The sequence below is a fragment of the Bubalus kerabau genome, chromosome 8, assembly GCF_029407905.1.
Source record: "Bubalus kerabau isolate K-KA32 ecotype Philippines breed swamp buffalo chromosome 8, PCC_UOA_SB_1v2, whole genome shotgun sequence".
In the NCBI taxonomy this organism is placed as follows: Eukaryota; Metazoa; Chordata; class Mammalia; order Artiodactyla; family Bovidae; genus Bubalus; species Bubalus kerabau.
Window position 1 is genome coordinate 69,776,734 of NC_073631.1, and position 26,694 is coordinate 69,803,427.

A 26,694-nucleotide genomic window follows, 5' to 3' on the forward strand; every position below is an offset into this window, starting at 1 on the left:
CATTAATTCACTTTCCCTTGTAGTACATCCCCTTGCTGAATCTCAGCTCTTGGCCCCATTTGGTTCTACCCTTCTGCACCAATACCACCTGATATCAGAGCCCACTGCCTCTCTCCAGGACCTCCACAGTAGCCTCTTAGCTGGTTGTTCTTCAACATTCTGCTTCTCCCTGCCAAACCAGTCTTCATAGTGGCCAGAGATGAAACTTGAAGCTGATCTTCCTGCTATCTGTAATTTAGTGATTTTGCTTTCTCTGACGATAACTGAGCACCTAAGCACAGCACTGATGATAACAGAGATCCTGAGCTTTATCTGAAGGCACTCACACTTTCCAACACAATTTGCTCAGCCCTCTGCCTCCATCTCTTTACTCCAGTCATGTTAGCCTACTTTCAGATCCTTGAATTGGTAATGTTCTTTATTGTCACAAGCCCTTTGCACATGCTTTTCCATCTTTGAAGAAAACATTCCCCAAATGAACTTCTCCTCATTTTTCAGATCTCATCTAAACTCAGCCATCACCTCTCTGGAACTTGACAAGGTCAGCTTCCACAGTAAGAACTCATAATCCCATGTAACTTTCTATTGCATCATTTATGCAGATATAATGATGCCATTATTGATTCAATGATTTGATTAACATCTGTCTCCCAGACCAGACCATGGTATCTGTGACCTCAGGAACTATCTCAGTTCCCACTGTATCCTTATTTCACAGCACCGAGAGTAGAACATAGTAGGCATGTATTTGTTAAGTTATGAAAGAAATGAACCAACGAGGGTTGGAGTCTTGAACTGTTTATTTGGGAGTCTATATATTTTAAAACGTTTAATATCAACTTTACCGAGAAGTAATGTATATATGCTAAAATACACTCATTGTAAAAGCCAACAAATATGTACCCTGATGTAACCACTACACTAATCAACATATGCTAATGCTAAGTCACTTCAGTCGTGTCCGACTCTGTGCGACCCCATAGACGGCAGCCCACCAGGCTCCCTCATCCCTGGGATTCTCCAGGCAAGAACACTGGAGTGGGCTGCCATTTCCCTTCTCCAATGCATGAAAGTGAAAAGTGAAAGTGAAGTCGCTCAGTCGTGTCTGACTGTTAGCGACCCCATGGACTGCAGCCTACCAGGCTCCTCCATCCATGGGATTTTCCAGGCAAGAGTACTGGAGTGGAGTGCCATTGCCTATAGACTATTTCAAATACCTGAAAAAGTTCCCTTAGGCCCCCTTTGCAGCCAGTCCCTACCCCCAGTCCCAGGAAATCACAGAACTATTAATATTGATTAGTTTTGTCTTTCTTTTCTAGAGCTTTGTATATTGAACATACATGATGTATTCTTTTGTGTCTGACTTTTTTCTTTGCTCAGCATAATGTATTTGACCTTCATCTGTGTGTAATTTGTTCCTATTTATTGCTGGTTAGTATTTCACTGTACTATGGATATGCCAGTATTTGTTTATCCATTCACCTGTTGGTGGACATTTGGGTCAATTCCAGTTTTAGAATGTTACAAATAAGTTGGCTTTGAATGTTTATAAGTTTTTGTATATAAATGTTTTTATTTCCTTTGGGTAAATAATTAAGAGTATAGTTTTAAGAATCATAAATGTTTAAAGATAAAACCTTTGAAGCACTATGAAAAACTACTTCACACCCAATACCATAATTTGTAAAAAAGTAAAACAGCAAGATGTGGAGAAGTTGGAACCCTCATACATTGGTGGTAGGAATGTAAAATGGTGCAGGTGTTGTGGAAAACAGTTTGATGTTTCCTCAAAAAGTTAAACATGGAATTACCATATGATCAAGAAATTCCAGTTCTAGGCATATACTGAAAAGAGTGGAACACAGGAGTTCAAATAAAACTTGTACCTGAATGTTCATAGCAGCATGGTCCACAATAGCCACAGGGTGTAAATAACCCAAATGTCCACCAACAGATGAACAGGTAAGCAAAATGCCATATATCCATATAATGGAATATAATTTGACAGTGAAAAGAAATGAAATACTGATAGGTACTACAATATAAATGAGTCTTGAAAATATTAGGCTAAGGGAAAAAAGCAGATACAAAATGTCAGGAAGCATTTAACAGGAGGCTTCCTGTGTGCTGTTTTGGATCTGTCAGGAATTCTCTGCTCCTTATTAATTCCTGAATATTCAGGAATTAAGAGGAGAGGCAAGCCTCTCCCGGGACTGAGGAATCCAGGCATTTCCTTCATTAGCGTTTCTATATGGTGATAAGTACCCTCTTCCTTCTTGTGAACCATGCGGTAAAAGTGATTGTTTAAAAATCTCTCTCTTTAATATGGATTGCCTATGTTTTGTAAGTCTGGAATTTTAATCTTTATCTTTGCTGAGAATAACTACTTTGTAAGACAGTATATATGCCCATACCATGTTGATTAAAACACCTTTGCTCCATCAGAGCTCTGGTCCCTGTGTCTCTCTCTCTCTCTCTCTCTTTCTCAGGCTGATCCCCTGGAGTGCAGAGGCTCTCTGAGTTCACTTTCCTGCCTGGGCTTCTAAGACCCTCTTGAGAAGGTGCTCTGCACCTTCACCCCATCGAGAGGGCACCTGAGGCCTCCGTGAACAGAGCAAGCCCTGTGCAGGGGCTTTATTGGCTTTCTGTGTAAACCAAGGAATATCAGCCTCTTTCTCTCCTTTACTTTCTTATCGTCGACTCCGGACCACCAAGTTCTGGTCCATTAAAGGACCTCAACAACAAAAGACCACATACTGTTTAATTCCATTTATGTGAAATATCCAGAATAGGCAAATCCATGGAGCCAGAAAGAAGTGGTTTCCAGGGTTTGATGAGAGGGGTGAACAGGGAATAACTGCTTATGTGACCAGGGTTTCCATCTAGGGGATAAAAATGTTCTGGAACCCAATAGTTGTAATGATTGTACAATTATGAATGTACTTAATGCCACTGAATGTTATACTTTAACATGGTTAAAAGAGTAAATTTTATGCTATGTATATTTTACCACAATAATAATGATGATGATAAGATACAACTTTAGAGTGTGTGAAAGTCTTGGGCAGTGGTTCCCATCTCTGTAAAGCCTGCTTCACCACCCCATGCATCACAAGCCCAGTTTGGCTGAGAGAGGGGCTACCTGTCAGGTAGAATTCAGCCAAGAGTCTTCTTTGCAAGTTTCTGCACAGGGAGGAGGCTCCACCTTGGTGAGAGTAAGAGTTGAAAGGCATCACTTTCCATTGCTTAACATCAGGCTGGGGCTGACTCCGGCAGGTGCCTAGATGGCTGAGAAAGGACTTCATGAGCACAGCGCATGAAAGAGAGCAGGCAGTTCTATTTAAACAGCAGCACTGTTCCAAAGAGTGACTAAGGGAAAATAGTTCTCTACCTGTAGCTGCAGTTTAATCCCTTCATGCTGCCTCCCCACATTCCACTGTTCTTCCAGAATGTGCTGCGAACACCAAAAGGTTGAAGTCTACCTTCTTTGCTTCTAGAGTAAGAAGAGAGGAAGGTAGAGTCCCATGGTGAACACAGGGTTTTACTGAACAGGCAGAGAAAGAGGAGCCAACCTATGAAGGTGGAGGGAGAGAAGGAAAGAGAGAGGAAAGAGCCTGGAGAGAAGGGTGTGCAGAAATCAAGGAAAGCCAAGACATGGCTGAGAGTGTCGTGCTGCACAGAGGTCCCACACAAGGGCCAAGAAGTGTGACAATGGGAGATCCTCAGTTACCCCAGCAATTGCAATTCCAGTGCAGCAGGACAAGCAGAGCCTGAGTTAGCGGGTGGAAGGATAAGTGGCTGAGGGAGTGTGGACCATACACTCCCTTGAGTGTACACTGTTTTTTCAAAAACTTTGACCAAGAAGAGGAGAGAGAGAAATAATTAAATATTGAAAAGAAGAAACAATTCAGGGAGAGTAGAGACTCTATCATATTGTAGGTTAAGAGAAAAGACCCAACAGAGAAAAGGGTTTCAAGATTTAGGAAAGCGTGGGAATTGAAAATGGAAGACGGATTTTTCTGAAATACCTGTGTAGAGCCATTCTTTAAGAAACTGAGAAAGGATTTGCTGTACAATAATTTTTACAAAGTTTTCAAAACCTTTCATTCTTCTAAGTAAATAATATAAAGCAGTATTAAAAAACTTTGATCTCAGAGACAAAAGATGTGGATTCAAGCTATTATCAACTAGCTGTGTGGTGTTCACTAATTCAATAGCTTGTTAGATCTTCAAAATCTTAATTCTTTCATCTACGAAAGGGGGCAGTAGTTTCTGCCATGTCTCAGAGCTGTTATCTAATACCAAGTGGTGAATTCCATGAAATTCATAAAAGCATTTTGTTGTACTACGAGGACCACAGAAAGGTGAAGGACTTTACCTGTTTTACTGTACTATATTTTAAATTAATCTGCAGTCACTGGAAATACCAACTAAAAGATAATTATTTAAAATGAGAAATGTTACTGATAACCGTTATCATCTTTACAAACTTCCTTATGCTATTTCAAATTATTTCCCTTTATCCACAAAAAAGTCACCTTCGTTTACACTTTGGGTAAAACGGACAGACAGTGTGGTAAAGGAAGAAAGGGGTAAAGACCTTGTGGATCCACTCCTCACTTCTGTCCACGTCTGTCACACTTCTGTGAAGATTAGTTTTCTTCATCTGGCTTTTCTTCGCTCTTTTGTAGCCAATATGGTCCCTTACCCTAAAGGAAAACTCTGTTTTCAACTTCTTTGTTGAAATTAGCATCTGGGTTATAGTAATTACAATTTCCCAAGGACTTTCCTCAGTGTTATTATAATGATCAGCCTACCAAGCTGAGAGTTTGGTCACCATATTTTATATGATAAATGGAAGCTCAGAAGTTAATGGGCATATGAAAGTCTCAGGGCTGGTAAGGAGTACGATTGTGAATGGAAACCAATCCTAGGCCACAGGATTCTCAGGTCACTTCCCATACAGTGCCTGGTGTAGAACACATTCCCTGAATGCATGGCTAGGTGAATGGCTCATTCCTTTTCCAGTTTAGTTGTGCCTTATGCAACTACCCGATTCATGGTAAAAGCCATCATGCCGTACTGGAAGCCCTGTAAAATAGATTTTATCCTCTTCTGGAATTACTTCTTCTTCTTTTGGCTGCATTGGGCAGCATGCAGAACTTCCCTGACCAGGGACTGAACTCATGTCCCCTGCAGTGGAAGCAGAGTCTTAACCACTAGACCACCAGGGAGGTCCATGGGATTACTTACTTCTGTTAATGGCACTAACACTCACCGATTCTTTGAGGCCAGAAACCTGGGTCATTCTTCCTTTCTCCCTAATCACCACCACCACCACCACCACCTGATCCATCACAGAACCATGCCCATTCTGCTTTCCCGACACCTTCTTTACCTGGTCATTCCCTTCTATCGCCGCTCGAGTTTAGAGCTGGCCCACTGCCATTATCTCCAAACCAGTGTCTCTGGCTCCAGTGTTCTCCCAGTTCCTCCCAACTGTTTCTCCTCTGTATCCACAGCGATCTTCAGAAAGTGAAAATTTAAATATCTAATTTGCCTGCTTAAAATCCTTCAATTGTTCTTGTTTGCTTTGGAGGTAAAGCCTAAATAAGTTAGTATTACATATGAAGTGCTGCAGAATTCACCCCTCCCACATCATCTCCCATTTCTCACCTCCCCTCTCCATATTACACACTGTGCCAGCTGTCCCAAAGGACTTGGAACCCCTTGGATTCACCCTATGCTTTCCTGATTCTGCCCTCCCCCAAGCCATTTTCTTGTCTTGGAATACGTTTTTCCTCCTTGTTACCTGGAGAACTCCTCCTTATCCTTCATGTCTGCTACTGCTAAGTCACTTCAGTTATGTCCGACTCTGTGCGACCCCATAGAGGGCAGCCCATCAGGCTCCCCCGTCTGCTCCCTTACTCTAGGGAAGCTTTCTGAATCCTCTGGGTAGACCAGGGGCCCCTCTTCTGAATACTTAACGCTCTCTTCCTCTACTTGAACGGTAGCACTTAGAGAATGTTGTCATAGCTATTGATTTATTTGCCAATACCCTTAAGGGCAGAAGTGGTGTCATTGTCCCAAGACCACCAACACCTAGCACATTCGGTGTCATATAACAGGTCAGTACTCAGTAAATGTTTAAATGAGTAACTAATTAACAAAAAAATCTAGCACTCTTTTTTCGTCTGTCCAGGAAAAATTCTGTAACCAAAGGACAACAACTTAGAAGTGACAAGTCTGCTAAAGTAGATGTTTTCTTTCTTTTTTTGGTGATAAAGAACTCTGGCTAAACCTGCCATGGTGTGAAACTATGAGGCAGTTTGGAACAAAATGATAGAATAAGAAAGACAGTTGTGAACAATTCTTGGGTCAGACCTCAACTTTATGGCTTTGTTATTCTGTTTCAAATGGTGCAAACTTTTGAACAAGAGCCACATACATTTCAAGTGTTAAAAAAAGGTAGCCCAAGGTTAAATAAATGCACTTTAACAATTTCTCCCCTTTTGGGTAGGCTGTATTTGTACTGCCAAAACAGAGACAAGGGTGAGCAAGAGTTGTTTGTTCCTGAAAGCCCTGGGGTTCTGCATGCTAAGATGATAGCGAGGGCTGGTATGTGACATGGTATTAAATTGCTACTTAATGGCAACAAAGGAGAGTGACAGCTTCTCTGTCTGAAAGGTCAGTCAAGCAGGTGACACAACCCAGCCTTCCTTAATTAATTCTTAGAAAGAGAAACCTTAGTCTTCCTCTTTTCACATTTTAGGATAACAAGCTCAAATATAAGATTAGCTCCGTTTCCCTGTCATCGAAAAGACTGGTATTTCTTTTTTTCCCCCCAATGCTGGTATTTCTTAATCAGAGACAACATAAGGTTGAAGGAAGATACTGACTCGTGTAGAAAAAAATAATAGCATACTTGTCTAATAGCATTGCCTACCAAGTTGCCATAGCTTAATAAGAATAAAAAGACTGAGTCCTGAAATCACTTGGAAAGAGGTGATCATGAATCAAAGTACATCTTAATCAGCTGAAAGCGTTTATTCTTCTTGGCTATTCAAGCAAATAATAAGAAAGCACTTAGTGAAGATGAGGGAGGAATGATGCTGGAAAAGTCTGCTGAGGAATAAAACCCCAGCAGGGAAGCCCAATTATGATACCAAAGCCATGTGATACAGCTCAGGAAAAAAATGCATAGGAATAGGAGTTTCAGGGTGTAACTCCATGTACCCAAAATTCACATTATAATACAGGTGGAAGATAGGCTGAAAATTCCTTCAGGGTAATAAATAATTGTTCATTGTCTTGAGAAGAGGAACTGGAGAGGTGATGGAGAAGCCAAATTCTCTGAGGGAAAAAAAACAGCTAACATTGGTTAAATAAGCACCATTCGAAGTGCTTTACTGTGTCTAAGTGTCCGTTCACTCATCCTCACGACAAAGATGGGCTCCACCCTGTGACCTCTGCTCTAGCCACCGCCCTACATAGGCTCTGAGATCAGAGCTCACTGGGATGTCACACATGTGGGCAAAGACCATTATTCTCCTCCCCTTCCTCCCTCTCTCCCAGGCAGGCAGGAGATATACTTCTTTTTCTTTAATTGGGGGGGGGGGGGAGTTCTATTTGAATTTTTTTATTTTGCTTTTAATGATAAAATAATATATTTTCTTGGTTCCCTGTAGAGAGAATTCAGAAAACACAGAAAATTACAAAGAAGAAAATTTGCAAATAACCTATAATTATTCTACAACACAAATAAGCACAAATCATGTTTTAATGCACTTTCCTGAAACACACACACACCCATCCATATACATAACATATGTATACACACACGTTCTGCTTTTTTCACTTAACACTACATCATGAGCAAATTTCCTTGTCATTACATACTCCAGTAGTAAAATGGAGGGACCCAGGCAACTGAAACTTGGCTGTGATTCACTCCTTATTTTAAAAGTCAACCTGTGAAGGACATTACTCTTAAGGGCAACTGAGTCTCAAAGTATAGCTTTTGTTTGGAAGAAGACTGAGGACTAGTAGCCACTCATGTGTGTTAAGTATGTATCTGTACAATGAAGAGACATTTCACTAGGTGTCAAATCACAGCTGAGCAAAGAGAAGAGAAGGATGGAGTTCAGGTCTGGCAGAATGTAAGTCCACTTATTCTTTCTCCTTCTTGGGAGTCATCACAGAACTCTGGCTTAGCCAGTGAAATGAAGGAGAAAGACTTGACGTGGCTCTTATTTTGCTCACCTCTGTCACACACATGGGGCTTCCCAGGTGGTGCTAGTGGTAAAAAACCTTCCTGCCAATGCTGGAGACATAAAAAGTGCAGGTTCGATCCCTGGGTCAGGAAGATCCCCCAGAGAAGGAAATGGGAACCCACTCCAGTATTCTTGCCTGGAGAATCCATGGACAGAGGAGGCTGGCGGGCTACCGTCCATGGGATCGCAAAGAGTCAGACATGACTGAAGCGACTAAGCAAGCACGCATGTCACACACATACTTGAAACACCCTTTAACTGTTGTCCAGTTGTTATCCACAAAGAGAGAAAAAACTTTCTGGGGTTCCTCAATCAACTCTTTCAGAGAGAAAGAACATAAAGGGAAGTCTGGGTACTTTGGCACATGTAAAATAGCACAGTACATATACACTCCACTCTCTTTATCAGCCCAGGAAAATGCATCAGTAGCTGGATTTCTTAGTGAAAAACTTGCACAGTGAGTTTTCAAATACTACTTATCTTTGGAGAGATGTTCTGTTAATTGTCTCCTTCTCTGATTCAGTTTGACAGATTCTTTCCCTTCATAATTTATCTCATTAATGGCTTTTGGCTGCTTTTTTTTTCATGAACAGTTAAGCTGTGTTTCTAAGGACCCAGGAATTTAATAGTTCAGTACTTAATAAACCATTCCAGTGAAACTTTTGTTCTAAAGCCTTCAAACTGAATCAGTGAAACAGGGACAGCAATGTCCTCTGTGTGTGTGTGTGTATGTCTTCTCTCTGGTGTCCACCTTCCTGAGTTAAAATGACATTTCTTGTTGGTGCTGAGATTAAGATAGTCTTTGAAAATAGAAATTTTGATTTCTGGAAGCCACAGAATCAGTTGATAGCAGTATTGAATTCCTAATAAGGATAAAATTAATCCAGATTAATCTGTTAGTTTATTTCATTTATTAATTTATCTCTCAATAATTTCAATGTGAGACATGACTAAAGTAGTTTGGATTATTCAGTGAAAGGACAACAACATGTTATTTGTTTTCATATTTTAAAAATCAATTTTTTAAATCAAAGTGATAATGTGGATAAGTTTAGAAATAGTGCTAAAAAGCTTATATGAAAAAATGGAATTTCCTTACTCCAACTGCCACTTTCCTCTTCTGCAGAAGCAACCACTCTCAAATATTTTAGCTTTTTCTTTTACTATCTACTTCCACATTTTAAATAATATACATAAAATACTATTGCGTGATTTATTGTTTTAGACATTTTCTTCTAACTTCTGTCAAGGTAGATGAGGATGTAGCTTTTGCATTGCTTATATTTTAATTCATTTATTTGTATTTATTGTTAATTGTATTCCCTTCTCTAGTTTCTCAGTACAAATTTCAGATAATCTATGCATTCCATCCTCCTACTGCAAACTGGGCTGGTTGCTTCCTGGGCCTGCTAAGCACCTGGCATCTTGGGAAATCTCTCACCCTTCCTCCCATACTGGATCTCCTGTTTCCTGGGATCCACATTTTCTTCCTTCTTTCTTCCTAGCGCATTCTTCAGTAGTTGAGACTTTACATACTTAGTTGTTAGTTTTCCCAGGTGTGAATCTCTAGGATGTGTTCTTAAATGTTGATGGTACTGAGTCACTGTCTTCCAGCTAACAATGGTGCCATAGGCGAATTCATTGCTGTTCGTAGCCCTTGTTCTTTTTTGGGAACTTGCCTCAAGTTTTCTTCTATTTTTTTGGCCATGCTGCCCTTTGGGGATCTTAGTTCCCTGACCAAACCTGGGCCCCCTGCAGTAGAAGCCCAGAGTCCTAGCAACTGGACAGCTAGGGAATTCCTTCAGATCTTCTCTTTATTGGGTAATCTGAAATCTTTTAAGGTGGGCTTTGGAGGGAATCCTTTCTCAATCATTATGATTGATAATTGACAGTTCATCAGTGGATAGATATGATTTCTTTTTACCGATTCTAAAACTTCTTCCTATCCTTTTTCTCGATTCATCCTTCATTTGTTGTTGTTCAGTTACTGAGTCATTGTCTGACTCTTTGCAGCACTGAGGACTGGACTGAAGCACACCAGGCTTCCCTGTCCTCAACTCTCTCCCAGAGTTTGTTCAAATTCTGTCCGTTGTGTCAGTAATGCCATCCAACCATCACATCCTCTGTGGCCCCTTCTCCTTTTGCCTTCAATGTTTTCCAGCATCAGGGTCTTTTCCAAAGCATCAGTTGTCATGATTAATAACTGACAGCTCATCAGTGGATAGATACGATTCGTGCTGATTCGGTAATTTCTTCCTATCTTTTTTCTCTGTTCAACCTTCATAGATTTCCTATTAGTCAGAAGTAACAGATGGTGACTGCAGCCATGAAATTAAAAGACGCTTACTCCTTGGAAGGAAAGTTATGACCAACCTAGATAGCATATTCAAAAGCAGAGACATTACTTTGCCAACAAAGGTCCATCTAGTCAAGGCTATGGTTTTTCCTGTGGTCGTGTATGGATGTGAGAGTTGGACTGTGAAGAAGGCTGAGCGCCGAAGAATTGATGCTTTTGAACTGTGGTGTTGGAGAAGACTCCTGAGAGTCCCTTGGACTGCAAGGAGATCCAACCAGTCCATGCTAAAGGCGGTCAGTCCTGGTTGTTCTTTGGAAGGAATGATGCTAAAGCTGAAACTCCAATACTTTGGCCACTTCATGCGAAGCGTTGACTCATTGGAAAAGACTCTGATGCTGGGAGGGACTGAGGGCAGGAGGAGAAGGGGATGACAGAGGATGAAATGGCTAGATGGCATCACTGACTCAATGGACGTGAGTCTGAGTGAACTCCAGGAGTTGGTGATGGACAGGGAGGCCTGGAGTGCTGCGATTCATGGGGTCACAAAGAGTCAGACACAACTGAGCGACTGAACTGAACTGAGGACCCTGCAATAAAGACTGCTAGTTTGTACCTAAATATTTACATCCTCCCCTTTTGCATTAGTAGGAAAATACTTATTTGTTGCTTGTGATAAATTTCCTAAAGGAAAGAACACATTTTCTAAACTCATTTGTAGCTAGATGGTACCACATTACTAAGTTCTAGCCAATGAGATATAAGTGGAAATTGGTATAGGATTTCTTGGGAAATGGCTCTTGGAGCTGACTTAGCTGGAAAAAGTGTTCTCTGTCCTTCCTGGATTCCTCTTTCCTGATACTGGAATGCAGACACGATGGCCAGAGCTTTAGCAGTTAGCTTGGACCATGATATGAATTTGAGGATAAGAAGCCACATGATCTAAAAGACAGAGTAAAAAGACAGGTGTCTCTCTGGAGCTGCCGTACCAACCTCACCAAGCCTACATCCATTTGAAAGTGAAAGTGAAAGTCGCTCAGTCCTGTCCAACTCTTTAGAACTCCATGGACTACATAGTCCATGGAATTCTCCAGGCCAGAATACTGGAGTGGGTAGCTTTTATTTCCCTTCTCCAGGGGATCTTCCCAACCCAGGGATCGAACCCAGGTTTCTTGCATTGTGGGTGGATTCTTTACCAACGCTTGCATATTTAAGCCACTATTATTTTAGATTTTCTGTTATATGGAGTCAAACCTAATCTGATATAGACCTTCGAAATTGATACTTTAATTTTCATATTTTTTCCTCTTATTTGTTTTAGTTAAAATTTCTTGGAGTCTTTCTTGAAATTTTAATTTTAGTTTTGACATTCATTTTTATAATTTCCAAGAGTTCTTTCTTATTCTGTGGTTATTCTTATTTCATGGATATGATATCATCTCTATACCTTTTAGGGGGAAGTTTTCTTCTGTGTCTGATGCTGTTTCTCTTGTCTTCAACTTCCTAGGCAATATATAAATTATATATATACATATACACACATTGTCCGATTTAATCATTACAACAATACAATGAAGTGCACATATTATTAATCCCATTTGTCAAATGAGAAAAAGAAGATACAGTGGGGTTAAGCAACATGCTCAAAATCCTACCATGGACAGTGAAGGGTCTGCAGTTTATAAATAGGTCTGTTTGATTCCACTATTAAGTGTAGCACAAGTATGCTGCTGCTGCTAAGTCGCTTCAGTTGTGTCCAACTCTGTGCGACCCCATAGATGGCAGCCCACGAGGCTCCCCTGTCCCTGGGATTCTCCAGGCAAGAACACTGGAGTGGGTTGCCATTTCCTTCTCCAATGCATGAAAGTGAAAAGTGAAAGTGAAGTCGCTCAGTTGTGTCCAACTCGTAGCGACCCTATGGACTGCAGCCTACCAGGCTCCTCTGTCCACAGGATTCTCCAGGCAGGAGTACTGGAGTGGGGTGCCATTGCCTTCTCCAGCCCAAGTATGCTATGTATATATAATTTTTCATTAATTTTCTTTTTAAGTCATGTTGTGTCAGACATTAAACATTTGGTATATGTTTTTTCTGGATTATTTTCCTTATGCATATGCTAATATTGACATTTTTGAAATTGGTATATAATTTTATCCCAACTATGTTTTAAAATAAATTAACTGTATTCTGTAGTAACTCTCCAGAAATTCATGCATTGATTAATTCTTGATAGATCACCTACTCTCTGCAGGAAACTGTTCTGTCTCTGGGTAAGAAAGACTCCACAGGACTTCCTCTCTTAGTCTTTAAGTATTTAATGCAATCCTCTGATACGCAATCAGAGGATTCTACCTATTAAAGGATAAAACTAACCATCATGCTATTTAAAAACACCTGTCATTAAGGAATTCTAAGACAACTTTAAGACCATATCTGGCTGATCTCATGTAATGGATAAGCACATGGGGAATTTAATACCAAAGCCAAATATCTGGTCTGTGTCTTAATTTGCAATACCTCCTTGAACCCTGTCTTCTCCATCTAGAAAAGAAGGGTAATCATACAGCTAGCTCACATACAATTATGATAAAGAAATGAGAGAATATATGTGAAAATCAAATCCAGTGTTTGTGTTGATGAGGTAATTGAATTAGTGGAATGAGAGAATTCTAAGCGCAAGCAACAGCTAATTAACTGGTCAAACCAACGATCCTGCTTTCCCTTTCTGAAGCACAAGTGCTTATTTAGGATTGACACTGCTAGGCTTCGATCTTAATTATGCATTATGATTAGTTTTTTTTTGGGGGGGTAGATTTGCAAATAGTAGTTCAAACCCCATATATGCTTAGCTGCTTTAGAAAGTTAAAATCATCTAGTCCTGAAATCTATTTCTCACTCACTCTCCCTCCAGTAGAAAGTTTTATGTGGTTGAGTGGCAAGTGAATATTTGTAAATCTGCTTGACTTCCTGGATTTTGAATTTGCTGGGGGTGAAATATAGCATGCAACCCAGTGAATAGTCAGGATACGGTTTATCTCTTTTCTTAAGTAAATAGGGCGGAGAAGAGAAAAGATTGCCAGAGCAATGTCTTCAGGGTTGTCCAGTGGGCCAGATTTTGATGACTCCAGCACAAATGAATTAGACACATTATTGAAATTGTCCACAAATTGCACCAAGTTTAAAACTCAGTCAATGCAAAAGCTCTTGGATAATGTCAGGTTTAATATAACTCAAAACACAAGATAGAGGAGGGAGAAAAAAGCAAAACAAGCATTATTCAAGCTCAGAACATCCACTCATTGCATTCTGTTGGAGGACAGATTTTTCTCTCTCAAATTATCTGGGAGAAAAATGGAGAAAGAAGATGAAAATCTGTTTTTTTTTTTTTGTTTATTTTTTTTAAATTGAAGTATAGTTGATTTACAATGTTGTGTTAATTACTGCTATAAAGCAAAGTGATTCAGTTTTATATATATATAGCTTCCCTGGTGGCTCAAAGGGTAAAGCGTCTGCCTGCAATGCAGGAGACCTTGGTTTGATTCCTGGGTCGGGAAGGTCCCCTGGAGAAGGAAATGGCAACCCACTCCAGTACCCTTGCCTAGAAAATCCCATGGATGGAGAAGCCTGGTAGGCTATAGTCTGTGGGGTCGCAAAGAGTCGGACATGACTGAGTGACTTCACTTTCACATATATATATATATATTTTTTTTTAATTTATATAAATACACACAAGTATGTGCTTTTTTCCATTCTGTTCTATCACGCATGTGTGCATGCTTGCTCACGTGTGTCTAGCTCTTTGCAATCCCATGGACTACAGACTGCCAGACTCCTCTGTCCATGGGATTTTCCTGGCAAGAATACTGGAGCGGGTTGCCGCTTTCTCCTCCAGGGGATCTTCCTGACCCAGGGATTGAATCTGCATGTCCTGGGTCTCCTCCATTCACAGGTGAATTCTTTTCCACTGAGCACCTGGGAAGTCCCATGCTTTATTATAGGTATTTCATATAGTTGAACAAGGTCCTAGACAGCAGGACCTTGTTTATTCATTCTATTTATAAAAGCTTACACCTGCTAACCCCAACTTCCCACTCCATCCTTCTCCCAACTCCCTCTTTCTTGGCAACCACCAATCTGTTCTCTATATCTATGGTTCTGTTTCTGTTTCATAAATAAGTTCATCTGTGTCATAGTTTAGATCCCACATATAAGTGGTATCATATGGTATTTTTCTTTCTCTTTCTGACTTATTTAATTTAATCCAATAATCTCTGGTTGCATTCATGTTGCTGCAAATGACATCATTTCATTCTTTTTTATGGCTGAGAAGTATTCCACTGTATATATGTACCACATCTTCTTTATCCATTCCTTTGTCAGTGAACATGTAGGCTGCTTCCATGTTTTGGCTATTGTACATAGTGATGGGCAGTGATCACTGGGGTGCATGTATCTTTTCAAATTATGCCCAGGAGTGGGATTGCTGGATCAATCATGTAGTAATTATATTTTTAGCTTTCTGAGGTATCTCTGTACTGTTTTTCACAGTGGCTGCATCAACTTACATTCCCACCAACAGGGTAGGAGTATTCTCTTTACTCCACACCAAGAGGATGAAAATCACAACTGTGTCCCTGAATGGATTTGGAAAAGAAAATGTCCCTTAGGGTCGAGCTTCAAGTGTTACCCAATTTGGTGTCTGCCATCCTTCATATTGGAATATCCACTGGACACTATAAAGTGTGTCCTGGTGTCCTTTTGTGGACCTGCAAGATCACGTGGACTCACTCACACCATCTTGTGTGAGGAAACAAGACAGTTTGTCCTTCCTCTTTCTTCTTGGGTATCATCTTATTTCTCCCTCTGAGGACCTTGGCAGAGGCTCCCTGCTCTGACATCCATCTTTATTTTGCTGATATTATTGTTTGGCTTCCCCCAGAAGATGGAATCATGGTTGATTTTCAGTTCGAGTAATAACAGGATTTGCCATTTTGAACCACACAGGTTTCCAGGAGCTTTTAAAGAAATCGTTAAGGTTAAGTAACCAGAGACAGGGACTTTAATGCACACTCATCGACAGCTGCTCTGTCTCCAGCCCAGAAATTGAACAGTTCTCTCTTCCCTTCTCAACAAGTGCATCTGAGAATATTTTGTATGTGGTCAAGTAATGTCAAATTTTTTTTAAAGCCCTGAGAGAGGTGATGGGAAGGCATCAGTCTTTTGACTAAAACTGAGAGCTTTTTAGATTTAATAAACCTAGACAGAAGGTGGAAAATCTCATTGGTCCATGAAAAATCTCTTCCCTGTCTCCTTAAGAGTGGGGGTTGAGGTTGCCCAGGTAAAGAGCCCTAAAGAAGCTTAGTAGCCCAGCCTGAGGAAGCCCCACAACTTCTCTGGGGCAAAGCAGGTCCTACTTCCCAGGATGTACACAGTAGCTTCAGAAAGGGTTTCAAAAGCCCTCCTCAGGGATCTTCTCACTGAATGGGCTCAGGGGACAGAAACTGGGCTTTGGACTCACAAGCCCCGGGTTTATGTTTTGGCTGCCATATTCTCTTGTGGCATTTTGGGCAAGTTGCCTGACCTTTAGGAGAGTCTCTTTTTCCCTATCTGAATTTCTAGGGTTAATGGCTGTTTCATAAGACTGGGTGTGAAGTGTGCTGACATTTATGGAGATTCTTGTGGATAGCAGATACCTAATAAATGGCCATAGTTATTATTATAATTGTTACTGTATTATTTACCTGCCTACTCAGCAACTTGATTTGTGTGTTTGATAAGCATTTCCAATGTAACATGTCAAAAATGGAACTCTTTTGTCCCTCTACTAGCCCCTTCCCATTTTGGGAGTGTCCGCCCCAAAATGACCCACCATAGCCTTCTCTATCTCAGCAAAAGGTGCGACCATCCCATAAGAGGCTTAGAAATTATCTTTGATGCCTCTTTCTTTTAATTCCCACAACAAACTCAAATCAAGCCTTGTTCTGCCTTTAAAATGTACCCCAAATCTCACTGCTTTTTCTACCTCCACGACTACCATCCCAATCTGACCCACCATTGTCTCTCAGCTGTGTTACTGCAGCAACTTTCCAACTGGTCTCCCTGCCTCCACTGTTGGCCTCCCTAAAGTCCATTCTTCACAGAGCTGCAAAGTGGACTTTTTAAAAGGTAAACCAGATCAGTTCACTCTCCTATGTAAAAGTTTCCCATGGCCCACAGAACCCTACACAACCCGGCCTCTCTGCCTCTCCAACTTCCTCTCCTACCTCCTGGCTTGTTATGCCCAGTCATCATCCCACATCAGGTTTATTTGCATCTCAGGGCCTTTGCACGTGCTGTTTGCACATGCTCTTTGGAACATTGTCACCCACTTCCCATCTTTGCATGGAGGACTCATTTTTATTATTGAGGATTCTGCTCAAATATTACCCCCTCAAAGAAGCCTTTCTGAGTCCCCCATCTGAAGTCACTAGAGTCATTCTCCAGTTACTGCTGCTGCTACTGCTGCTGCTGCTAAGTCGCTTCAGTCGTGTCCGACTCTGTGCGACCCCGTAGACGGCAGCCCACGAGGCTCCCCCATCCCTGGGATTCTCCAGGCAAGAACACTGGAGTGGGTTGCCATTTCCTTCTCCAATGCATGCAAGTGAAAAGTGAAAGTGAAGTCGCTCAGTCGTGTCCGACTCCTAGCGACCCCATGAACTGAAGCCTACCAGGCTCCTCTGTCCATGGAATTTTCCAGGCAAGAGTACTGGAGTGGGGTGCCATTGCCTTCTCTGTCTCCAGTTACTCTCTGGCTGTAAACCTTGAATATTTTTTCAGTGTTTATTAACTCTCTGAGATAATAAAAACCATATAGATAAAGTAAATTATCTATGTTTTCTTCATGTTTCTCTCTGTTCTAGCAGCAAGCTATGAGAGGACTTAGATCCTCTCTGTCATAGCCTATACTTAGAATAGTGCCTGAAAATATTTGTTGAATGAATGAATGGAAGCATTATAATGGTGCCATGTTTTAATTCCATTTATCTTTCTTTCACAGCTCTGGGTATATGTGCCTTGGCTCACTGTGACACATTCTTATTCCCTACCCACTCTCTTGTTCTTTTAGGGCTCCTGACTATGAACTGAATAATTATTGGCAAAGGGTTAAGGTAGTGGGGGAATTCCTATAATAATATATACTTCTTCTAGTTGGAGGTTTTGTTGTCTCGCTAGTTTTTAGCTTTAATGGTGAACATTTGAGACTATGTCAGGCTTTAGGAAAGGTCTCTGGGCTATGCCTTCCTAAATCCCACATTCTACCACATGGAGTGGGTTAGAAAGGAAGGCTATCTCTAATCCGTTTAATAAACTGGATTCTTCCTTTCTTCCATCAGAATTCTTTGAGATAATTGAAAGTGACACTAAATTGTGTTATTTTTCTTTAGTGGAAAGTCTATGGCTTTGCCTATTTTTATAGCATACATTCCTTTATTTGACTTTTGAACATAAAACCAAGAGAGAGTCAGGATAGCAAAAACCCTTTTAGACTAGAACTTAGTTTGTTGATTACTGTCATAAGAGTATTAACTAAAAAGATATAAACAAACAGTTGCCCCTACTTCAAACTACCAAAAGGCACATATTTTAGCTAAAACAAGCAGGCTTCCATCTGCTCTTTCCAACAGTTGGCAGTGTTGGGATGACAAGTTCTTGGACACTGGAGTTAGGCCTGGGTTTCGTCTTAGATCTGCCTTTTCCTCAATCTCTTTGAACTCAGTGTTCTCTTCTGTAGACAGAGATGCTAAGAGCTTCTTCATGAGGTTATAACCAGGGGCTAATGAGCTAGCACATTTAAAACAACCCAACTCCTGGTGTGTAGAAACTACTCAATACATATTACTTCTGCTTGACCTCACTAAGATAAAAAAAAGTGTGTCTGGGCTAGGAGTGCCTTTGGCTGTAGGTAACAGAAACAAACTAGAGAGGCTTAAACTGTTAGAGGTTTATTTTTCTCAGATAAAAAGAAGCTGGAGGTGGGCTGTTGCCTGACGCTGATTCAACAGTTCAACAATATTAAGGCCGATGTCTGCATTTCTCTTGGCCATTTCCTTTTGACCACAGGTGGCTACTGCCATTCTACTGACATTTTGTGTTATAAGCAGGAGAAAGAAGGGATGAAGACAGTGAAAGCAAAGGGGCAGAGAGCTAAGAGAAAACAAGCCTATAACCGTTTTATCGGGAAGGCAGCCACTTCTCTAGAAGCTCCACCTACCAGGTGTTTCCTTACATCTCATTGGCAGAATTGGGTCACACGGCCATCTCTAGACCAATCATAGGCCGGGGCTGAGGGGATGCGGTTGCCCTCCCTGGAATAGACCCACTGCTCAGTATTTCCTGGAGCAAAATCAGGGTTCTGCATTCAGGAAAGGAGTGGGGAGTGGAAGAGGGAAAGGAATATTGAGTAGCGAGTAAGTTGTGTCTGCCACAGAGGGAAAGCCCACGCATGTAATTCTATGTAGAGACAAAACAAAGAAACTTCCATTTTGTACTGCAAGTTCCAACTTGGAGATCAGCAGGGTTTATGACACTGAAAAAAATTAGTGAGTTCCTCAGGCATAAATTTCCTAGAAATGATCTTGCATGCAAATCTGTCCTCCCTTTGGCCACTTGGATTAAACACGTGGAAGCACTTAGTGGCCCAAATATCAGGTTCCACCCAGGAAAATAACTCGCATGAACTTTAGTGCACTACACAGTATGTCTAAGGAAAACTGAGATTAGGCTGGAGTTAAACATTCACTTTATAAAACTATATCTCTAACTTCAAGCATAGAAATGTGCACAGACTGTGAAAGGAGGCTGTGTTCCAATATTCCCAAATTGTTCTTGGCAAATGATAGCACTGGCTGGATGAGAAATTCACAGAGCTGTGAGCATTGTTCAATTGTAAAGGCCACAGCAGGAGGGCTGGGTGTCAGGATGGGTGGGAGGAATCAGGCACCAGAAGCACACGGAATAACCAAGAAGTGGGTGTGAAGAAATATCAAGGATAATTTACTAAATACGATGATAATCACATGCATTCATGCTCGGTAAAGAATAATTGCAGTGAAGGATGGTATTTCAATCTATATTAATACTAAGCCTGAGAATCTTATGACAAATAAAACTGTTAGCAGCATGAGAAAGGGCTGCTTAGGCATGCATTTTGTAGTAATAGGGAGTAAATCTATTAGCTTGCTATTTCTTCATTTATCCCCTGAAAGTAATAATAAAAAGAAAACTGTTGGAACTGGGTGTGGTGGTGGTGGTGATGGTGGAATGAGATAAACGGTCCCAGACCTAGAGATCTAAACCCCAAAGAAAGAAAGAAATGTGAACAAGGAGAGAACTGTTTAAAGGCCAACTGGATTCCAGCAGGGCACCAACCAGTAGCAAAAGGCTTCCTCATGTGGATCAAGTGTAAGAAAGACTCAGTACCTCCCCAGTGGGAGTTCACTTTATTTTTACCACTAGGTGTCTCCTTCTGTCTCAGGACTCAGCATCTTCATAAGGGTCACCCATGAAGATGTTTGAACCAATGTACATTCCCACCAGGAGGATATAGGGGTTCAGACGTTCCATATCCTCTCCCACCCTTGGTACAGTCTTTTATTTTAATTGTTCTGATGGAAGAGTAGGTGTCTGGCACTGTGGTTTTTAAGAAAAGATATTTATTTATTTATTGGCTGTGCTAGGTCTTGCTGTGTGTGGTTTTCCCTGTAGTTGCGAGCAGCAGGGCTACTCTTTCTTGTGGTGTGCGGGCTTCTCGCTGTGGTGGCTTCTCTTGTGGTGGAGCACAGGCCATGGAGCAAGTGGGCTCCAGCAGTTGTGGCGTTTGAGCTTAGTTGCCCCTCGGCATGTGGGATCTTCTTGGACTCAGGGATGGAACCCTCGTCCCCTGCATTGGCATTTAGATTCTTTACCACTGAGTCACCAAGGCAGTCCCTGCCACTGTGATTTTTAACTTCTGTTTGTGTGATGATTGCTGCTGCTGCTGCTGCTAAGTCGCTTCAGTCGTGTCCGACTCTGTGCGACCCCATAGACGGCAGCCCACCAGGCTCCGCCGTCCCAAGGATTCTCCAGGCAAGAACACTGGAGTGGGTTGCCATTTCCCTCTCCAATGCATGAAAGTGAAAAGTGAAAGTGAAGTTGCTCAGTTGTGTCCGACTCTCAGCAACCCCATGGACTGCAGCCTACCAGGCTCCTCCGTCCATGGGATTTTCCAGGCAAGAGTGCTGGAGTGGGTTGTCATTGCCTTCTCCGGTGTGATGACTAAGGAAGTCCAATACCTGTTATGCACACATGGGCCATTTGGGTTTCTTTCTCTGTGAAGTGCCTGCTCAAGTCTTTTGATCACTTAAAATTTTGGTTTTGTCTTTTAAAACTTGATCTGTAAAAGTCTTTTATCCTCATGGGATCCTTAGATATATGATATATGTATTGCAAATATCTTGTCTCACTTCATAGATTGTCTTGTAACTCTCTTCATGGTGTCTTTTGATAGACAGAAATGTTGTAATATCAAAGAGAAATGTTTCTTTCTTTTGTGAGTAGTCCTCTTTGTGTTCTGCTTAAGAAATCCTCGCTTATCCCAAGGTCATGAAGAGTTTCTTCTAGAAGCTTGATTTTGCTTTCATATTTTAAGCTATGATTTGCCTAAATAAACTTTTCTCATTTAGTTGTCACAACCTCTTTTTCTAGTAATACCTGTCAAATGATTTAAAACATCCTGAAATTTTTAAATTAAAAATTGACAGTATCATTTTCAAGTTGAGATGTGAAAGGAGGCTATGTGCTATTTATTTCATCTTGGCAAAGTTTCAGAAGCACTCTGGGCAAAATTCAAGGCTCACGCTAATGCACAGACAGCATCCTTCCTGCATTTCCACCCACAGTTTGAGGTCAGAACATGTTCACAAAAGTACCAGAAGCAGAGGGGAATGGAGGTAAACAAGCAATCACTGTGCTCTTTAAAGCCCTGACCTTCAAATTTAATCCCTTAATGTAGAAATACAATTGCCCTTAGATTGCAGTTTTACCAAGGACTTTCAAATAATGCTTATAAGCAAACCACTCTGGTTGCTTGGTTTTCTTCAGCTTCTTGATGCTCCAGAGGACATCAATACACTTATGACAAGTGTATTTTTCTGGGGTGTTGTGGAATACCCCAGTCTCTGTTCAGTAAGGCAGACAGCACCTCTCATCAACTGGCCAGAGGCCATGGGAGCAAGCAAGGGCAAGGACTCTCTTAATGGGACCCAGACACATAAATCTCTCTTGTTCTGAGAAATAATCATTCCTTCTAGAAACCCTTGCTGCATTCCAAGGCAGAGTGATCCATCTTTCAGAGAGGTTAAGTAAGGTGCCCAAATTTACAGTCCTAGTGATGGCAGAGGTGGCATGTGAATCCATAGCTAACTCCGTATCAGATGTCCCTTGCACTAAACAAGTCTCTCATTTCTATATAATTTCATGATCCCTAATCTTTTTTAACATCCTGCTTTTAGATGGTGTCTTAGTCATCTCACACTGCTATCACACAATACCATCGGATGAGTAAAGAACAATTTACTTCCCCCAGTCTGGAGGCTGAAATCCCATGATCAGGGTGCTGGTATGGTTGGGTTCTGTTGCTGCAGACAGCTGACTGCCTGTTGCATCCTTACATGGCGGGGAGGGAGGGAGCTCTGGTCCCTTTATCCCCTTATAAGGGCACCAGTCCCATCATGGGGGCTCCACCCCCATGACCTCATCTGAACCTAAGTACACAAAGGCCCCACTTCCAAATACCATTGCACTGGGGGTTAAGGCCTCAGCAGATGAATTGAGAGGTGACCCCAGCACGTAGTCGATAACAGATGGGTAAATTTTATTCTAGTGTCCTCTTCTCATGTCTATGGGAACACTGTGAATGCCTGAAATTTTAAGAAGATGGTATTTGCTTGTGTGATTACGCACACAGAGGCCTCCCACTCATCAGATTCCATCTATCAAAAGGTTCCATGGCATAAAAAAAGACATAAAGAGGAGTCACAGTGCTGGATGGTGATGAAGGAAGCACTCCTGAGGTGGCGTATTGTCTGTTGGGCACCGGCTGTCCCCTTGGAGGCTGTGGCAGCATTTGGTGCAATTCTAAACTCCTGGTTGTCCTGTTTGTGCTGTTTGTGAACCCCTGAAGGCCTCCCAGCATTCTCTTAATATCCCTCAACTTCAGCAATATGCTTTCTTTTCTCTTGTGATTACAGGAAGAATAATAATGTTCATTATAAATAATCAAACCCCCTTGTAAATAAAATGCAGAGTACAGAATGTCCTTCCAAGCTTTTCCCTAATTCTCTTCCCACGTTTCTCCTCTTTTGTGTTGTACACACATCCCACAGTAGTAAGCAGCCTTCAGACTGGTTCAAAATTGTGTGTGGACTTTATTATTATAATTACAGAACCTCTGGGTAGCAAGAAACAGAAGCTTCATTTCTTTCGTTAGAAGACCAATAACAAAAATGGTAGTGAAGGTTATTCAACAAAGCTGGTAAAAGTCAGCGAAAAGAGACACAGAAAGGAGAAGGGAGAGAGGTTGGGGAGAGGCAGAGAAATGGGGAATAAGCAGTGGAAGAAGGCGGCATGGGACAGCAACTGAGATTGTGGGTTTTTTGCAAATGAGAACATTTCCATAGGCATGTTGGGGAGATCCAGGAGGGATCCTATCTTGGAGGCAGTCCTGCAGTGTTCGCCACTGTCAGAGGGAGAAACAGAGCTGGTATCTTTTATACAGAATCAGGTGTTACCTTGAGTTTGCACATCAAAACTTGGCCCATGGACTGACAGCATTGGCATCACCCAGAAGCTTGTTAGAAAGGCAGGATCGTAGACCCCTGACTTACTGACTCAGAATCTTTGTGTCAACAAGATCCCCCAGTGATCCATAGCCATATTTAATGTTGAGAAACCCTGACCAAGGGAACCCTCAGGCAGGTGGCAGAGGGGCTGGTAATGTGGGCCACAGTGAGACAGCAAGAACTGTTCCTGGAAGAAGCCAGAAACCAAAATGACTGGGGAGATTCTGCTGACAGATGAAGCAGTACAGCAGAATGGTTAGGGATGGTTCAGATCCCATCCTGCCACTCACCAGGGGGGAGCTTTGGGCAATGACAAACTTTTCGAGCTTCAAGATCGCCATCTGTAAAACAGTGCCAACCACAGTACCTCCATCAGAGAGGGCTTGTAAGGAAAACTGAGTTTACATATGTAAAGTCTGAGAACTGTTTCTGAAAAGTTGGTGACGATAGTTGTTTTGTTTTTTAAGAATTTGTTACAATAGTGCTTCTGGTTTTTTGTGTTTTGGTTTGTTGGCCCTGGGGCATGGGGGATCATAGCACCCTGATCAGGGATTAAACTTGCACCTCCTGCGTTGGAAGGCAAAAGCTCAACTCCTGGACAGCTAGGGAAGTCCCATTTGTTGTTATTGTTGTTATGATGATGTACCTGGCTTCAGCAAGTTCACTGAGGGCACAGAAACGAGAAGCAGGGGAAGCAGGGGACATGGTTTCCCAGTTTCAGAGAGTCAGATCAAGTTGGGAAGAGAGCAGAAGTGTCTTTGGAACTTGCCCCAGTACAGAAGCAGCTGGTTTCATCCCTGTGTAAGCCGTTCTCCCATTTACCATGGGCACTAATAATAACCAGCCCTTGCATCTGTTCTACACATCACCCCACCTCCCCTCTCCAGCTCACTGTCCCAGGCACAGTTTCCCTTCTTCCTCCTCCTTCCTGGCCATGGGCACGGGCTCGGGTGGGATGTACCCCGAACAGGTGGCCTGCAGGATAAACAGGAAAGTCCATGACCCAACTCCATGGCTCAAAGCAAGTCCTGGCTCTGGATGAAGATGAGGACTCTGCCAATGTCAAGATGACCTTATCTTTACTCCTTTGACATAGGGGTACCTAAAAGTTATGGGCTTCTGTGGTGGCTCAGATGGTAAAGAATCTGCCTGCCATGCGGAAGACCCAGGTTCGATCCCTGGGTTTGGAAGATCCCTTGGAGTAGAGAATGGCTACCCACTCCAGTATTCTTGCCTGGAGAATCCCATGGACAGAGGAGCCTGGCGGGCTACAGTCCATTGGGGTTGCAAAGAGTCAGACACGACTGACACTAACACTTTCAACAAAGGTTACAGCAATATTTTTCAGAAATGTATGTCCCATTTTAAAATGGAATATAGAAATAAGAGGCCTCAAAAGGCAGCGGTATTATTATTTTTTTTACACTATGACAGTGAATACAGAGACAGAGATACTCTGCTTCTGCCTTTGTTACTGCCTTCTGAGGTTGAGTTCAAGCTTGAGAGAGTCCCTGTATACAGATTTAGTCCTGTTCAGACTGAAGGAAGAATAGGTCTAAACCCCATCTCTCAATAGCTTTAGAAAGATCTCAAGGCTTAAGTCATGGTAAATGAACCCCTCTGTCAGGATTTGGGGCAAATATGACTTTTAGTTGAATACCCTACATCACCATTCATGTGTGTGTGACCTATTGGATCTGACTATACTTCAGATTTCTTTGTCAAACTCCTTAATTGGAATGTACATTCTTAAATATTAGCCCCATGAAGGGGCACTGACTCTAGATGAGCATCCACATTTTAAGCTTTGCTGGAACCCCTGCAATTCTTTTTATTCCTGGGTGCTCCCTGCACTTCCTGAATGGTGCTATTGAAGTAGAATTAATTACCAGGAAGGTATAAAGGAATCATTCTCTTCATCTAAGTGCAAATGCAGACAAAGATTAAATGTCCACAACCTACCAGTTCAATAGTCCAGTCTGGATGGTCAAAAAGTCTGGGGTGGTGGTGGTGGGATTGGATTTGATTCTTGACAGTGGATCACAAAGACTAAATAAAGATGTGGTCACAACAGTTGTTGAACTGTTGGGAGCTGCTGTCTTCTCTTGGTGTGTGGCTCTAGAAAATGCTATTACCTCTTCAAGTTTCTGTAGGAAGCAGACCAAGCACAGTTTCTTTTGCTGAACAGGGCACATAGTATATCTTTATCACTCTATTGTAAGGCTATCTGAGCTCCCTAGAAATAGGATCTATATTCCTAGCACAATATGAATAGCTCACTGGGATTCAAGTGGTCTGTTAAATTTATATCATGGTCATAGTTCCACCAAGAAAGTTGCTTTCACTGTACTGCATGCTGACCAGACAAAGGCGCCCACGGACTGCTGGGCTCTGAATTGGAAGAGAATCCAAGACTCCCCCTCCCGGGTGTCTCTCTTGAGGGATACTTGGGCAGCAGCTGGAAGAGAGATTCCACAACTGGCAAGGATGCATTGCTAACCTCACAGCTGTAAGATGCAAAAATAGAGACTTAACACCTGGCTTGCCTTTTTGTACACAGCACATCACACACAGACAGGGAGGCAGATGGAAGTGTGCTCTCTGCCTCATGAAGCCCTGGAAGCCATATAGGTGGCAGTGAAACAGTCTTTGCACTTAAGCCCTTTATCCCCTTCAGACCCAAGAAGTTCATGTGTCTGTGATGGATCTCACAGATAATAGGAATGTTTGGCAATAAGATTCTGGGAGCATTTTATGGTCTTTAAACACTTTCACATTGAGCCTTCCTACTGCTGAAAGCTTCACCCCTGTTTCTGAGCTTTGGTAGGGACAGAGGGTCTCACTAAAGAAAAAAAATACAATTTCCTGACCTGACATCCCACCTCATTCTCTCCAAGCCAAACACCCATGAGGCGGTAAAATGCCAAGAAAATTCTATTATGATATAGACAGTGAGAGTGTTAGCCACTCAGTTGTAAACGACTCTTTGTGACCCCATGGACTGTAGCCTGCCAGACTTTTTTGTCCACAGAATTCTCCAGTGAGAATACTGGAGTGGGTAGCCACTTCCTTCTCCACTGAATCTTCCCGACCCAGGAATCAAACTCAGGTCTCCTGTGTTGCAGGCAGATTCTTTAGCATCTGAGCTACAGGGAAGCCCCTATGATATAGATATCGTCTATTCAGTTGAAAGTCAAATCTGGTTCTCAAGTTCTCATCCAAATTTATGAGCAAGTGGTTTTTCATCCAATAGGTATTTTGAAAGTCCCATCT